Source organism: Hippopotamus amphibius, chromosome 9 (assembly GCF_030028045.1).
Source record: "Hippopotamus amphibius kiboko isolate mHipAmp2 chromosome 9, mHipAmp2.hap2, whole genome shotgun sequence".
NCBI lineage: Eukaryota > Metazoa > Chordata > Mammalia > Artiodactyla > Hippopotamidae > Hippopotamus > Hippopotamus amphibius.
Genome location: NC_080194.1, coordinates 134513165 through 134528786, shown reverse-complemented (window position 1 = coordinate 134528786; position 15622 = coordinate 134513165). Strand labels below are relative to the sequence as shown.

Here is a 15622-nt window from a genome sequence, read left to right as displayed (position 1 = left end):
CACCGGACAGCTGCCCAACGGAGGAGGACTCGGCCCCAAATGTCAACAGTGCTGAGGCTGAGAAACCCCATTTTAGTAGAATCCCTGCCCTTACCAAAGCCAGAGGCCCTATTCCCCAAACACACCCCTTATCAGGCAGATGGAGTTTCAGCTCCTCACCCATGAGACATTGGGCAAGCCACTAAGCCTCAGTTTCTGCACCTGTAAAGTGGGCGTGATGAGAAGATGCAAATATCCACTCACTTAAGCATGAGCCAGAGCATACAGTAGGTGGTCAAGAGCCGTCACCGCTCTCACTGTTATCACTGCCAGATCCACTCCTTGCTCCTTCCCTTCCACATTTCCAGCCTCACCAAGTAATTCTATCTTTCAGCCAACAAAGATGTTCTGCGCCCCCACTATGCCAGGAACTGTGCTGACCAGAGCCCCCCCAAAGTGCCCACATCTCAATCCTCAGAATGAGTGAGTGTGTGACCTTACATGACAATAGGGACTTTGCAGATGTGATTCAGTTGAGGCTCTTGAGATGGGAGAGGATCCTGTGGTATCCCGGTGAGAAGAGAGAGGCGGGGTTGGGGGTGGAGGGTGGAGTCAGAGAAGGAGATGTGATGACCAAAGCACAGGTCAAAGTCATGCAGGGCCACAAGTCAAGGAACGCGGGTGGCCTCTGGAAGCTAGAAAAGGCCAGGAAATGGATTCACCCCCAGAGCCTCCAGAAGGAACGCGGCACCGCATTCTGGCCTTCTGACCTCCAGAACTGTAAGAGAATAAATCCGTGTTGCTTTAAGCCAAAAATTTACAGTGATCTGTTACAGCAGCCACAGGAAGCTCACAAAGCACAGAGCCGGTGGCGGACAGACTCTCCCGCATGCCTCCACGCTCTCGTGCGGCCTGGCGCCCACCTCGTCCTGCCCTCGCCCTGCTTGGAATCAAGCTCAGCCCCACAGCACGCGCTCCCTTGACGCCCTTGGTTCTGCTGGACCAGGGCACGTCTAACTCCATCCTGAAGGATGGGCTCAGCCTTGCCTCCCCCTGCAGGGGAGCTGCTTAGGAAACGCGTCTGTATGATGGGAGCTAGGAACGATGGAAAATACTATTCCATTTTAAAACTTCACTTTAATAGGCGATGCATGACTCAAATTTGAATACATATATGTGTTTATATATGTGTGTAAATATAAAGACAAACAGTAAAAAAGTTACTCTGCCTCCCTCTTCCCCGTAAGCCCGTCCCCTCGGCACAGCCCTTACTGCCCGCCACTTGGGTGGCTGCCCATCTTTCGCTATTTCAAACAATGACACAATGAATTCCCTTAGAAATTACTCCTTAAGCTAAAGAAAACACGGACAGCCTGACCTGAAGACCAACAGGACTTCATTTAATCGCTCGGAAGCCCCCGCAGGCGGAAAACAAGGTGGCCCAGGTTAAGTGTGATAAGCTGGAGATACACAATGAGCCTTACAAAGCTAAAGATCAACACCGACCCGGGGATTCCTGTGGGAACGTGGTCTTTAAAACATGACGAAATACACCCGATGCAAAGGCAATCACACTCCATGTTCATTGTAACATGATTCACAACAGCCAAGACGTGGACGCAAGCGAAGTGCCCATCGACGGGTGAATGGGTAAAGAAAATGAAACACACACACACATGCATATACACAGGGAAATATGATTCAACCATAAATAAAGGAAGTCCTGCCATTTGTAACAGCACAGATGCACCTCGAGGGCATCATACGGAGTGAAATGTCAGAGAAAGACAAACAGTGTTATGTCCTCATTCACACGTGGCATCCGCAAAAGCTGAATTCAAATGCAGAGAATGATGGTTGCCTGGGGCTGGTGGTGGAGGAGATAGGTGAAGACGGTCCAAGGATACAAACTTCCAGTCCGTAAGATAAGTAAGTTCTGCAGCGCTAATGCACAGCATGGTGACTGCAGTTAATAACACTGCACTGTGTCCTTGAAAATGATTAAGACAGTAGGTCTTAACAATTATCACCACAAAATAAAAACAAAAAAGATGATAAATGTGAGGGGACCGAGGTGGTAACTAACCTTATTGTAGTAATCATTTCGCAATGTACACGTGTATCAAATCGTCATGTTTTTACAGCTTCAACTTACATATGTTGTATGTCGGTAATATGTCAATAAAGATGGCGGGGTGGAAATCAGTAAATAAAGGAGTATGTAATTCCTGGAGGTGTATAGCTCTATAAATATTATAATATTATTAGGTAATGTTTAATTTTTAAGAAAATAAGAGAAATCACCTACACCTTTAGTGTTCAACACAGGAACCCCCAGCTTCCTGGAGCTACTGGGACCTTAAAATGAGGTTAGTTCAAAGTGAGATGTGCTAAAAAACACACAACAGATTTAAGACTTAGTATGAAAAAAAAATACAAAGTATCTCATTAATTACATGTTGAAATGATAATATTTTACATGCATTGGGTTACATAAAATATTGAATATATTGTTACAATGATTTCACCTGTTTTTTTTAAATGTGGCTACCAGACAATTAACATTCTATATGTGGCCTGTGTTATATTTCTATTGCGCAGTGCTCAGCTAACCACTGAAAGGTAGACAAATCATCTAGGAAATGAGAGCAAATGGTTTTGCCGGAATAGGACCTGGGCATGACTTTTTTTTTTTTTTTTTTTTGGGCCCTGCAGCGCAGCTTGCGGGATCTTCATTCGCTGACCAGGGCTCAAACCCAGGCCCCAGTAGCGAGCACGTGGAGTCCTAACCACTGGACCACCAGGGAATTCCCTAGCCACAACCTTTTGATAAATAAGAAATCCTTTTGAATCCTAACTTGAAATAATAAAAAAGGGATGCACCGCTAGAAGGTATGTGATTGAGCCGCTCTGGGTCTAGCCCTGGCTTGCTGTTCGTGGACCACCCTATGCCTCAGGACCTTTGCACAGCCAGTTCCTTCTGCCCTGACTTCAATTTAGAGGCGCCCTTCGATTCTCAGACGAAACATGCCCTCCTTAGCGAGACCTGCCCAAACCCCAAGCCCTGCTCAAACAAATCCCTCAATTAACCACCTCCTGGAACTCTGTATGTCTCCTTTGGGCACTCACCGCACGATCATTAAGTACTTCTTTCAGATATTATTTGTTTGTTGATGTCATATTATTTAATACTTTATAGTTGTTATGGAGTATGCAATACAGTATACAATACATTATGTGTAACATATGACATCATATATAACAGACGCACCATATGAATTGCCATTTGTGTGGGTCACGCGAGGGCAAACTACAACGTGTGTGCCAAATCTGCCCCGCTGCCTGCTTTAGCACAGCCCCCAAACTAGGAATGGATTCCACATTGTTTTAATCTAACATGTAAAAAAACACGACTTCCCTTTTGCCAAAGGTGTGGCTCAATTTTGCCTCTTGGCCTGCAAAGCCTAAAATATTTACAACCTGGCCCGTCACAGAAAAAGTCTGCCAGCTCTGGATACAGGTCAAGAATCACTGAATGCCAGCAATTTCACACGACTCCATCTGAGGGGACTCATACATTATTTCTTCTGCATCCCACTCTCCTGCCGAGACTGTCAGTCCCAGGCTTGGTTCCCGGGCACGTCACTCCCCGTTTGCTGCAGTTTCTGGCACGTGGCAGGCACTCCGTAAAGCACCTGTGGAATCTATGAGCCGGCACCAGAACGAGTCTCAGCAAACTAAAAAGTGGGTGCAGCCAACAGGTGTGATCCCATCAGGCACACCCTCCACCAGGTCCTAAGGACACAAATGGACAAATGGAGTGATGGATGTTCCAAAACCGACTGTGGTGATAGATGTACAGCTCTGTCACTATACTAAAAGCTGCCGAATTCTACACTTTCAATGGGCGACCTACCTGGCATGTGAATTTTATCTCAGTAAAGCTATTAAAAAAACAAAGATGAATAAGACCAAGAGTCATTTTAACTCTGTGAAATTTTCACCTTACACATGCTGGCTTTGAAATCTAACACTCTTCAAAAAAATTCATACATGTACACAGACCCCCACTGCGTCACCTCAGTAAGAGGATACATGTGCAGGGCACTTGTTATTAAATTTACGTCCTTTCCCACTGCTTTCTTGCTTATAACTAGATTTTACCTGTTCCCCTAAGGCAAGGTTTCTCACCTTTGCACTGGTGACATTTGGGGCCGTTTAACTCCGCTGTGGGGCTGCCCCGTGGATTGTGGGATGTCTGGCAGCATCGCTGGGCTCTAGAAGCCAGTAGCGTCCCCTGCCCCACCCCCAGTCGTGACAACAAAAATGTCTCTAGATCTTGTTAATGTCCCCTAGAGGCTACACTGTCCCAGTTCTGATCCACTATCTTAACAGCTTTTCCATCTGGCCCCACTCCTGCCACCAATACCTAGTGACTCTCAAGACCCGCCCGCCTGCCCATCCACTCATTTAGTACATTTCCTAAGCCCCACTTTGTAACGGGGTGAACCAGAAACATCCATACCATCGTACCCTGCCCCTAAGAAGCTTAGAACTTTGTGCAGAAGGTAGGACGGGTACATAAACAGCTAAAGGATTCTGAAAGCACTAAATGCCATCGAAGAGATACACATAAATGGCAAGAGGCTTCCAAAAAAGAGAGAAGGGTTAATTCACAAAGTGAATGGGAAGAAAACAGCTTCCTCATCCACGTGGCAAGGACAATAGTACCTGCTTTTCAGAGTCATCAAGAAGACTGAATCCACACATCCCATTATTTCATCTTCACCCCCAACCCTTTTAACTGGGTACCACTGTTTCCATGTTGCAGAGGAACTGAGCAAAAAAAAAAGGAACTTGCCCAAGGTGGCACAGCCTTTTGGCCAAAGCAAGACTTCAACACAGGCAGACTGGCTCACTGCTGAGAAAATACACACGTGACAACAGACGGGTACCCAGCGACCACTCTATTAGTGGAAGTTACTGTCACGGCTGTTATTTCCACTTGGGAACTCAGCAAGCCTCTTGAAGTAGGTAAAATGTAAGGAGAGGGGACCCAGATTTGCCAACATGGAGACAGGAGGGAAGAGCATTCTAAGAGGGGTACACGGCAGGATGGAAGGCAGTAGCTAGACAAGCTTAGGGCGTGTGAGTGGAACAAAGAAGTGGAACAAAGAGCCAGGAGGGGACTGGGTGAGAAACAGGGCTGGGAGGGCAGGCCAGGGCCTGAACGAGTTAAGCCAAGGGGAGGGTCACTTAGGATCCCACCAGGAAACTGCTGCATCACCCACACGCTGCAAAAGCTCCGAGGAATTGTGAAACCCAGAGAGAGAATAAGCTTACTCTTTTCATTCCCTTCTCTTGAACAGGGCCAAGAACAGGAAACTGGGAAAGCCACCTCATCCGCCAAAGAATCCCCTGGACACACCCTGTCTCGGGCCCTCCCCACCCCCCACCCCGCCCCAGCGCCTTCCAAACCAAGGAGTGTCCCGGCTCGCCCACCTCCAGGTCCCAAGGTCTCTACTCCCGTGCTCCACATCTGGGCCAGGAGGCATCACAGTGGAGCATCACAGTGCCCGGGAGCAGGCACTGCTGAAGGGAGGACCACAGCTCGGTGGCCAGAAGCACAAGCTTCGGAGCAGTAAGGCCCTGAATCCTATCACCACTGCTTCCTGGCTGTGTGGCCTTGGGGGAGTCCCTCCCCGTCTCTGACTCCGAGCCACTCATCTCTGATTGCACTTTAAACACTCAATGTCACAGGAACTTCCCTGGCGGTCCAGTGGTTAAGACTCCGCGCTTCCACTGCAGGAGTCACGGGTTCGATCCCTGGTCGGAGAACTAAGATCCCACATGCCGTGCAGCGTGGCCAAAAAAACAGAAACAAAACCATGTCAGGGGAGGGGTGGCCACCGGGGGCCGAGCGTGCTGCTGCCACTTCCACCATATTATTACTGCCACTGCGGTCGCTGTTTCCGTCGCTGTCTGAGTGAGGACCACAGCTCATAAAGCCATGTGCCAGAAGGCTGAAGCTTCCCCAAGGAGACCTTCTTTCATCTGTCTTGCTCCAGCCTCAGTCAAAGCCATTTGGCGCCGTCTATTGGAAAAGACTCCACTCTGGGCCACCCAAGTCCTCCTACCATGGCCACTGACCTGGGAAGCACCCACAGTGGCTACTGTCAAACAGGCCACTAGGGTGACAACCAGGGACACTCCCATCACGGTGGAGATGGTGTCACCCTTGAGAGCCTACACTCTGGGCCAAACAGCTGGGGTCTCATCCCAGCTCTGCCACGTCTGAACTGTATGAGCTGTATGACCTTGGGCAAGTCACATAACTGCCCCAGGCCTCAATTTCCCCATCTGTAAAATGGGGATGATAACAGTCTATTAACCTCATAGGGCTGTTTTGATGATTAAACGGAGGGTGTTTTGTACAGGGCCTGGGACTAACGAGCACCATGAGTGTCAGTTATGACCATCAGTCTTACCAGGTCCTGTAAGGCATGGTCACGCCCCCACTTTGGCCCATGGTACTCTCCCCCGACCTCTGATGCTCTAGCCGTGATGGCCTCCCCACTGTCCTTCAATCTCACCCAGCTTTCTCCCCACCTTGGGGCCTCCCACCTGCTGTTCCGGACCTGGAGTGCCCTTGGCCTGGCCAACTCCTTCACATCCTTCCAGTGATACTGGAGGAGAGAGGCCCACTCATCTAAAGCGCCCCCCTCCACGGTTCTTCACTAGGACCAAACCCTGTGTATTTCCCTCAGTGCCCTATGTTTACAGGACAGCACAGGACAGGGGTCACCGTTCAGACTCAAGCCAGATGGCCTGGGTTTGAAGCCAGCTCTGCCATCTACTAGCTGGGCAATGTCCCCTCTCTCTCTGCCTCCATTTCCCCATCAGTCTCTACTCCACTACTGTTGGGATGGAATCATTAGGACTCAGAGAGAGCTTAGCACAGACCTCGGAGCTTAGGAAATGCCCTGTCAGTCTGTGCTACCAACCACTTCCAGTTTGAGTTCTCAGTGTCTCTCTTTCCCTCCTACCTGTAATCTCCTCAAAACACGATCGTGTCCTTTAAATTCACCTAGATACAAGAGGCGCTCATTAAAGACTTGTTCAACAAATGAAACGAGGGGAGAATAAATCTATCTGAAGAGCAACCCAGAAACGCGCGAAGAAACGCCAGAGGCTCTGTCCCCGCCTGTGACCCAAAGATCCTAGTTATGGGCACAAGTCCAGAGGAAGTAACTCAAACAGCAAGAAAAGGAACTGTGTTCACATGCTGGGCCACTCTCCGTGACAACTGGCAAGCTCCCAGGCACGCGAGAGCTGAGCAAACAGCGGCAGGGGATCCTGCTGAAAACGGCCCAGCTGTCACAAACCAAAGCGGGGCCGCCTCTGGCCCTGGACAGGCCACCAACAGAGAAGGGCTGGCCACCAGGGCTCATGCCCTCTGACTGGGGTTTTTAACCCTCACATGAAAGCAGACCAAGAACAAGAACTGGGACACCATCTACAACCACCTAAGAGCTGTGATTAAGAGTTAGGGGGACTTCCCTGGTGGCGCAGTAGTTAAGAATCCGCCTGCCAAGGCAGGGGACACGGGTTCGAGCCCTGGTCCTGGAAGATCCCACATGCCGAGGAGCAACTAAGCCCGTGAGCCACAACTACTGAGCCCGCATGCTGCGACTACTGAAGCCCGTGTACCTAGAGCCTGTGCTTGGCAACAAGAGACGCCACCGCAGTGAGAAGCCCGCATGCTGCAATCAAGAGTAGCCCCTGCTCTCCACAACTAGAGAAAGCCCGTGCAGCAACAAAGACTAGATGTAGCCAAAAATAAATGAAAAAAAAATTAAGAAAAAAAAAGTTAGAGGAGGATCCCACATCAGGGAAACGCTTGGTGCTGAAGGTGGGAAGGGAGGTCTTCTTTTTCTGGAGAGGTTTAGATACCCTCAGAGCAAGTCCTTAAATAGCCCCAGGCACAGTTTCAACCTGTCTAATGCCTGAAACAAACCTAGGAGGAGACAGGTCCTATCACTATTCTCCATTTTACAGATGCAGAAACTGAGGCACAGAATAAAAAGGCTTCCTGACCTGGGCCAAGGAGACCGTGTTACCCGGAAGACCAGAAGTTAACCGTGGCTAACTCAGGGGCCAGTCGAGGGGCCTAGGCTGCTGTCCAGTCCTTTTCCTACCTCTGCTTCCTCCCGGATCCTCAGACTTCACCTTGGACCAGAGCAGGGACGGCTGGGTAACGACCATGACGAGGAAGACGCTGCTGACCACAGCGACGGCAAGCGAGAGCAGTAATAACAGCACTTCGCAGCAACCGGGCTGGCACCGTAACTACACGGTAACTCTCTTACCTCCACACTCGGTGAGGCAGGCACCGCCACCATGCCCACTGCGCACACGTGGGAAAACGGAGGCAGAGAGAGGCAGAGGCACGCTACCAAGGTCACAAAGCTGGCAAGCAGTGGAACCAAGAGCTGAGCGGAGGCTACCCTGGCTCCCTGTGCTGCTACCCTCCTCTACGCATCTGCCCGACCGGCCTCCATGAGACAAGGGAGGCTGCGGTTTCACTGGCTCTTAGCGTCGGACCTGCAGCAATAAAAGGATTCATACACAGAAGAGGGAGGGATCACGAGCTATTATCTTGGGACGTCCCTGGCGGTCCAGTGGTTCAGCCTCCGTGGTCCCACTGCAGGGGGGGCCCAGGTCCAATCCCTGGTCAGGGAATTAAGATCGTGCATGCTGCACGGAGTGGCCAAAAAGAGAAAAAAAGAACACAGAAATTCTTTTTTTTTTTTTTTTTTTTTTTTTTGGTGCAATGAATTTATTTATTTTGGACCTACAATAAACTGCATATATTTAAAGTGCACAATTTGATGTGTTTTTTTTTTATTAGTAATGTATATATGGCAATCCCAATCTTCCAACTCATCCCACCCCAGCCCCTTCCCCTCCTCCCCCCACTACAAAAACAGAAATTCTCTCTTATTGCATAGATTCGAAGACCCACGTTTCTCCGCGTGACATCCGTCTGCCTCTCGAGATCGGGGCACCCTACGATCTCTGCTGGCCACGTTTTCACAGCCAAGCATCTCTGAAATTGCAATCCACAACTGCTGGCCTCCTGGATTTGAGGAGATGATGGGGTGTGCCTCTCTCGACACCCCAGCCTCTTCTCTAATCTTACTGCACCGTTAAGGACGGAGAGAGGCTTTCCACGAAGCTTCCGGACTCAAGAAGAAGAAATGAAAATTGTCCTCACTTCTTAGCCAAGCTGATAACCCTGTGAGAGCGGCAATCACCCGCCCGCCCCACCGCCTCCGCACCGCTCCATAACAACCCAATTAATTTTAATGGGGGTGGGGGAGGAGGCCTGCAGTTGTCAAGCTACCTGAACAGGCCGCCTCGGGCAAAGCTGCCAGCAGCCTGATCCGATGATCACCACCTGCCAGCTGCCTCCTTGTCTCCACAGCTCCTTCCCCAGGCCCTTGCCCAGGCCAGGGTGTTTTTGCCAAACCCAGGCAGAGAGGAGGCAATCAAATCTCCTACTCAACCGAGTACATACAGCCCTTTCCAAAGGGCCATGGTTTCTGTCTGGCCCCGTGAGAGAAATCCTCTCTGCGAGCACAGTGGTCTTTCTGAAACATGCACTCAGATTGGATTTGCCTGGGAAAAGGGTTATTATTTCAACCACTTCTGGGTCCATGAGCTCCCTTCTCCCCAGTTTCTATAAGGGACCTGGGGAGCAGTAATACGCTGAATGCCCATCCACATGTAAACTACTTCTCAGGTTCACTGGAGATCTGATCAGCTATGGAAACAGGCCTGAAAAGTACAAGCAGGCTACAGATGTAAAGTGTTACAGATACAAGGTCACCTGGGAGGAAACAGAATCACACAGACAGTGATAGGTGACTAGCAAAGCACGGCCTCGCCCAAAACGCCGCAGCATGTGGACTGAGTCTGCGCAAGCATTTCTCAACCTTCACACTCTTGACATTTGAGCCCCGATAAGTGCCTGTTATTGGGGGGCTTCCCTATGCATTGTACAATGGCAGCAGCATCCCTGGCCTCTACCCACTGGATGCCAGTAGCACCCTCCCGCCAGTTGTGACAACCAACATGCTTCCAGATGTTGACAAATGGGGGCAAAATTGCCTGGAGGAGGGAAGCACTGATCTAGGCAGTCTGCAGAATATTCTATTTTTTCATTCACTGGTGACATTTAATAGCTATTAGGTAAATACAAGGACAGGACCAACCTGCAACCTCATAGAAATTCTAAAGTGAGATGAAATTTCCTTTGGGGATAAATGTATTTAGGTTAAAAAAAAAAGTGAACTTATTTAAAGAAAAGTACTAAATAAGCATGTGGCAGACACAACTGGCTAGCTTACTCAACAGCCTCCCCAACTCCCTTCTCTCTCCCTACCTCCCACTAAAGAAGCATAAAACCTAATGCTCACTTTCCCTGCCTCCCCTGTAGCTGGAGGTGGTCACGTGATCCAGCTCCAGCCAAGGAGACACGAGCAGAAGTCTATAGTGCCGGGAGAGGGGCTTGGGGGGAAGAGTTTTACTTTCCTGAATAAAGAGATAAATGAGGCTGGTGTGGTCCTTCTCTCTTCCTACCTTGAACCTAGATGTGATGGCAGCCATTCTCGGTGCTTGAGGGAAAGACAGAGAAAATGGTGTCGCCCTGGCACCACTGGGTCACTAATCCGATGCCAGCAACCGCCAGAGGCACTGGACCTCCTGGTGTGTAAAAAAATGAATACCTTTACGTCTAGGCCACTGGAGTTACGCTTTCTATTTCTTGCAGCCGAATGCAATTCTAACAGGTATGAAGTGAGATATAAATGTCAAAATCATGAAGACTACACACACGTGACTGCGGGGGAGACAGTGGGGGAGGGTAGGCACTGAGGTCAAACCGGAGGGTCTGAACACTACATCCCGTGCCAGCTGTGTGAACGTGGGCAAGGTTAACTGTGCCCTCGGTTTCCATGTCTAAAAAAGGGATCATAAGAGCACACACCCAGGACCACCACTAGCCTGAAACAAAGTATTTACAGAGAAGGTGCTACTTGACAGAGAATAATCCTCAACACATGTTATTTTATTTATAGAAGTAAATTCTTACCAAAGTCACCCAGTAAAATAGGACTAAAGACTAGGATTGGGGACTTCCCTGGTGGCACAGCGGTTGAGAATCCATCTGCCAATGCAGGGGTTACCGGTTCCATCCCTGGTCGGGGAACTAAGATCCCACATGCCGAGGGGCAACTAAGCCTCGTGCTGCAACTACTGAGGCCACGTGCCTCAACTACAGAGCCCATGCACTCTGGAGCCCATGTGCCATAACTAGAGAGCTCATGTGCCACACCTACTGAGCCCACACACCACAACTAGAGGGAAGCCCATGCGCTGCAATTAAGACCTAACACAGCCAAAGATAAGTAAACAAACAAATAAATAAATAAGACTAGAATTGATTTAGTCATTGGTTCTTCGCAACACTTAGAAAGGAAGCTGCCTTTAAGGATTGTATGTAAAATACCCCTGCCTCCCCTGTAGCTAGAGGTGGTCATGTGATCCAGGTGGTCCTGTTTTCCACCCTCTCAGATGCCCCTTGCAGGAGAGAGAGCCTCCGAGGGTCAGTGCCCCAGGGCTGTGAGCCCTGCCTTGGTGCTAAAGGCTAAGCAAGGGAACGGAAAAGCAAGCAACCAAGACTTTCCAGAGGATCCAAATCTAGAGGTCCAGGTCTGTCTCCTCACATCCGCCCCCTTCTCTCCAAGCTCCACAGTGGCCTTCCTTGTTAAGCTGGTGCTTCTGTACATGCTTTTTCCACCGCCTAGAATATTCTTACTGTCTGCTTTTGCCTATGTAGCAAACTGCTAATTGTACTCCAATGTCCACTCTTCCTGAACCCCCAATAATTAATCTTCAGTGGGGTACATGCCTGTCCAGAAAGGAAACTACATTTCCCAGACTCCCTTGTAGCTAGATGTGGTCACATGAGTAGGTACTGACAGTGGGATGTGAACATAAGTGACGTGGGAGACTTCCGGGTTGCACCCTTCTGCCCCCTTCACTTCGGCTGGACATGGAGGCGCACATTCTATTTTTTTTTTTTTAATATTTATTTATTTATTTAATTTTTGTCTGTGTTGGGTCTTAGTTGCGGCACACGGGAACTTCGTTGCAGCACATCAGATCCTCCACTGTGGCACGCAGGCTCCTCCCTGAGGTGTGCGGGCTTCTCTCTAGTAATGGTGCATGGACTTAGTTGCCCTGTGGCATATGGGATCTTAGTTTCCCGACCAGGGATCGAACCCGTGTCCCTTGCACTGCAAGGCAGATCTGTAACCACTGAACCACCAGGGAAGTCCGGGGGTTGCACATTCTTGAGTCACCATGTGAGCAGCACCTGGTGATGACAGAGCAAAAAGCAGGGAGGAGCCTGGGCCCCTGACACCCTCAGGGACAGAGCTGCCATACCAAGCTGGGATTTTTACACCAGAGAGAAATTAGCTTCTATCTTAAGCCACTGTGTTTGGGGTCTTTGCCACATAACAGCCAAACCTATATTGTCATATAGGCTCGCTGCTCAGGAAGTCTCTCCTTTCCTTCGCTGGATCAGATCAAACCCCCTACTACATCACTTAGCTCCCTTTCACAGTACTGCACAGCTATGATTTTCCACTCATTTGCTTACTCCCCCCACAAGACTGGAACTCAAAGACGGCAGGGAGCTCTGCTCTGCCTATCTCTCGATTCCCAGCACCAAGTTCAGCGCAAGGATAATCAGGACCCCCCGGAGAAGGTCGACGGAATGGGGCCGAGCCACGGGACCAAGGGGTGAGAGCACCATCCTCTGAACACAGCTCACAGCCCTGGGGCATTGACCCTCGGAGGCTCTGTCTCCCACAAGGGGCATCTACGAGGGTGGAAAACATGCCCCTCTGACACCCATCGAACCTTGCTTCACATCTTCCCAAGATCTTCCTTACACAGAAGTTAAAAAACAAGGCTATCCAACTGCCTGGAGAGGGAACAATTATTAACAAATTACTTAGGCTCATGTTGACATTTCATCTTCGAGTAAATATGTTAGTTAAACATGGGCTGAATCCAAGATGCACAGTAACTGAAACATAAAGAATGTTTCATAAAGTCCCATTCCTGATTTTAAAAAATATCTTTTATTTGGGATATGCGGAGAAAAGAGACGGACAATTAAAACGCCATTAAGAGGTCATCTCTAGAAGAGTGTAATTATGGAGGATTTTCTCATTTTACTATACTGGTTCCTGTACTGTTTCACTTTATACTAGACCTTTTATAACATCAGACAAAGAAGAGAATAAGAGAAAAGAAGTTCCTTTAAGTAATTCAATCATGACCATGTTTACAGTAACTGAAAACCTGGAACTTCCCAAGTATGCGCCTGTCAGCAGTCTCAGCTGTCACAGCCCACCTTCACTCCTGTGCCATGAATTCAGGTACTTAAGCAAGTCTTCTTAATCCTAAACTACAAAGAAAATCTGAAGAATGAATTTCCCCACCCATCAGCCCAGTTTCAGAGCCAACACCCCAGCATGTCTCATCCACACCGGGGCACCCTACAGACATCCCATAACAACTGGGCGAATCAGCCTGAATCCTCGGATGCTGGGGACCGGTAATCTGAATCCCTGGGGTCAAACTGGGCTTTGTCCTGATTCTGCCAAGGCCTGCGTGGACCTAGAGGTTGCAAGGACATGACAAACCAGAAGAGAATCGCCACGCCAGAAATCCCCACTCCACTGCCCCCAACTGTCCATCACTGTCCCCTCCCGTCCAGCCTCCTGCAGAACCCCGGCGAAGGCCTGCCACGCTTGGCTAAGCATCCTCTCTATCTTGCCTCTTTTCTTTCCAGCTCTGTGAGATACACAGCATGATCATGAGGCCACTATACAGATGAGGACACTGCGGCTCCCAGAAGTGAAGTGACTGGCCCAAGGTCACCCGCTGGGAACGGGCAGGACCCATTTTCAAACCCAGGCCCCTGAACCTGGCCTTGTGACCCCAGCCGTATATGTCCCTGGCTTTCTCTGGAGCTGCACCCAAAGCATCTCCTCACCCAGGGATCTCCATGCCTTCAGCTGCCAGGGCTCAGACCCCCTCCCCCCTCCAACTAATATCCTCTTTGGGAATAAAGAGGGTCTGACTGACGGGGTAAGCCCTTTCTCCAACCCCTCCCCACCAAATATGCAAATGAGGTAGAAGGGGGCCAGCCCTGACCCCAGAACCAAGTGTGAAGGGGTCCACCTAGACCCCAAGGACCTCAGTGGGTGAAAGTAAAAGAAGGGAGAGCCCCATGATAGTACAAGTGCAGTCCTCAGAGGCTAATCTACCACATGTCCTTTCTCCTTGACCCTGGGTGAGTGAAACTGTTCCTGAGGAAGCACCTTATCAAAGGGCTCCTGGATAATCTAAATTATAACCGCAAGTCACCTCCCCCAGCACCCTGCAGCTCCAGCTTTCCCCTGGGCCACTGGTCTCCAGCCTTACAAGGCTGATTAGAGGGACCGGGGAAGGGACTGCCATTAACACACACCTGTCATCCGCTCTTAACAATCATAAAAACAACGATAACGACGGCACCCTTAGAAGAGACCCTGCGAGAATCGAGCCATCACTGTCTTAAACACAAACGAGGCTGTAGATAGGACAAAACCTTTCCAATGATTTGAGATGTTCAGTCCACTCCTAAGAATATGTTCTAAGAAAATAAGTCAACAGGCACGACCCACATGATATTCATTATGATGTCCTCTTTGAAAGGAAAAAAAAAAAAAAAGCAGGGGGGAAACAGCCACCTAAATGTCAAACCACAGGCACACTAATTATGAAAATTACAGTCCACCAATACCAGGAACTACTGCTTGGACATTTAAAGGCATAATTACAAAAGTTGTGCAGGAACATGGGAAAATTCTTACAAGAATAAATGAAAATACGGGATAGAAAACTGCACACACTTCACAAGGGCCACCTTGCAGAACCACAGAAAAACCTGGACAGGAATTGGATGTTAAGACACTGGCAAACGATGGCTGATTGAAAAACGTGTAACACACAGGACAGACAAAGGGGCAAGGCTCCCAGCACACTGCGCGCCCCCACAAAGCAACAGGAAAAAAGCAAACCAGAGTAAAGATGCACAAAAAGGACACTGAAAGATATGCACAGAAAAGAACACACAAATCACCAGGGAATATGCTGTAGGATGCTCAGCTTCTAACTTCTAAGGGAAACGCGGGTGAAAATAAGGTATCTTTTTTTGTCCACCAAATTAACAGAATTTGGCCACGTCCAGTGCCAGGAAGGATTCAAAGAAATGGGAATTTTCAGTCCCTGTCACTAGGAATGGACTTGCTACAACCTTTCTGGAAAATAACCAGCCAATACCCATTAAAAACTAAAATTTACATAATTTTAACCCATGTACATGAATGTTCCCTGGAGCATTGTTTACAGAAACAAAACGGGAAATAACACAAGCGATGCTATTAATTGGGAAATGGCTGAATTAATCACAGCAAATCTACAACCTATTACACAGTTCACTAGTTAAAGAATCACT

The 15622-nt window shown here is 49.0% G+C and overlaps 1 protein-coding gene across 2 annotated transcripts in view; it reads right to left on the bottom strand.

Annotated features, from left to right (window-relative positions):
- The window catches only part of ABCC1 (ATP binding cassette subfamily C member 1), a 132823-nt gene that overhangs the window by 106839 nt on the left and 10362 nt on the right, over nt 1-15622 (bottom strand). The window contains exon 2 of one of the 2 annotated variants that reach the window (XM_057750673.1): nt 481-757. The exons of the other annotated variant lie outside the window; for it this stretch is intronic. The gene's annotated coding sequence lies outside the window, so the exon portion shown is untranslated. The remainder of the gene's footprint in view (nt 1-480; nt 758-15622) is intronic. 2 annotated transcript variants of the gene reach the window in all.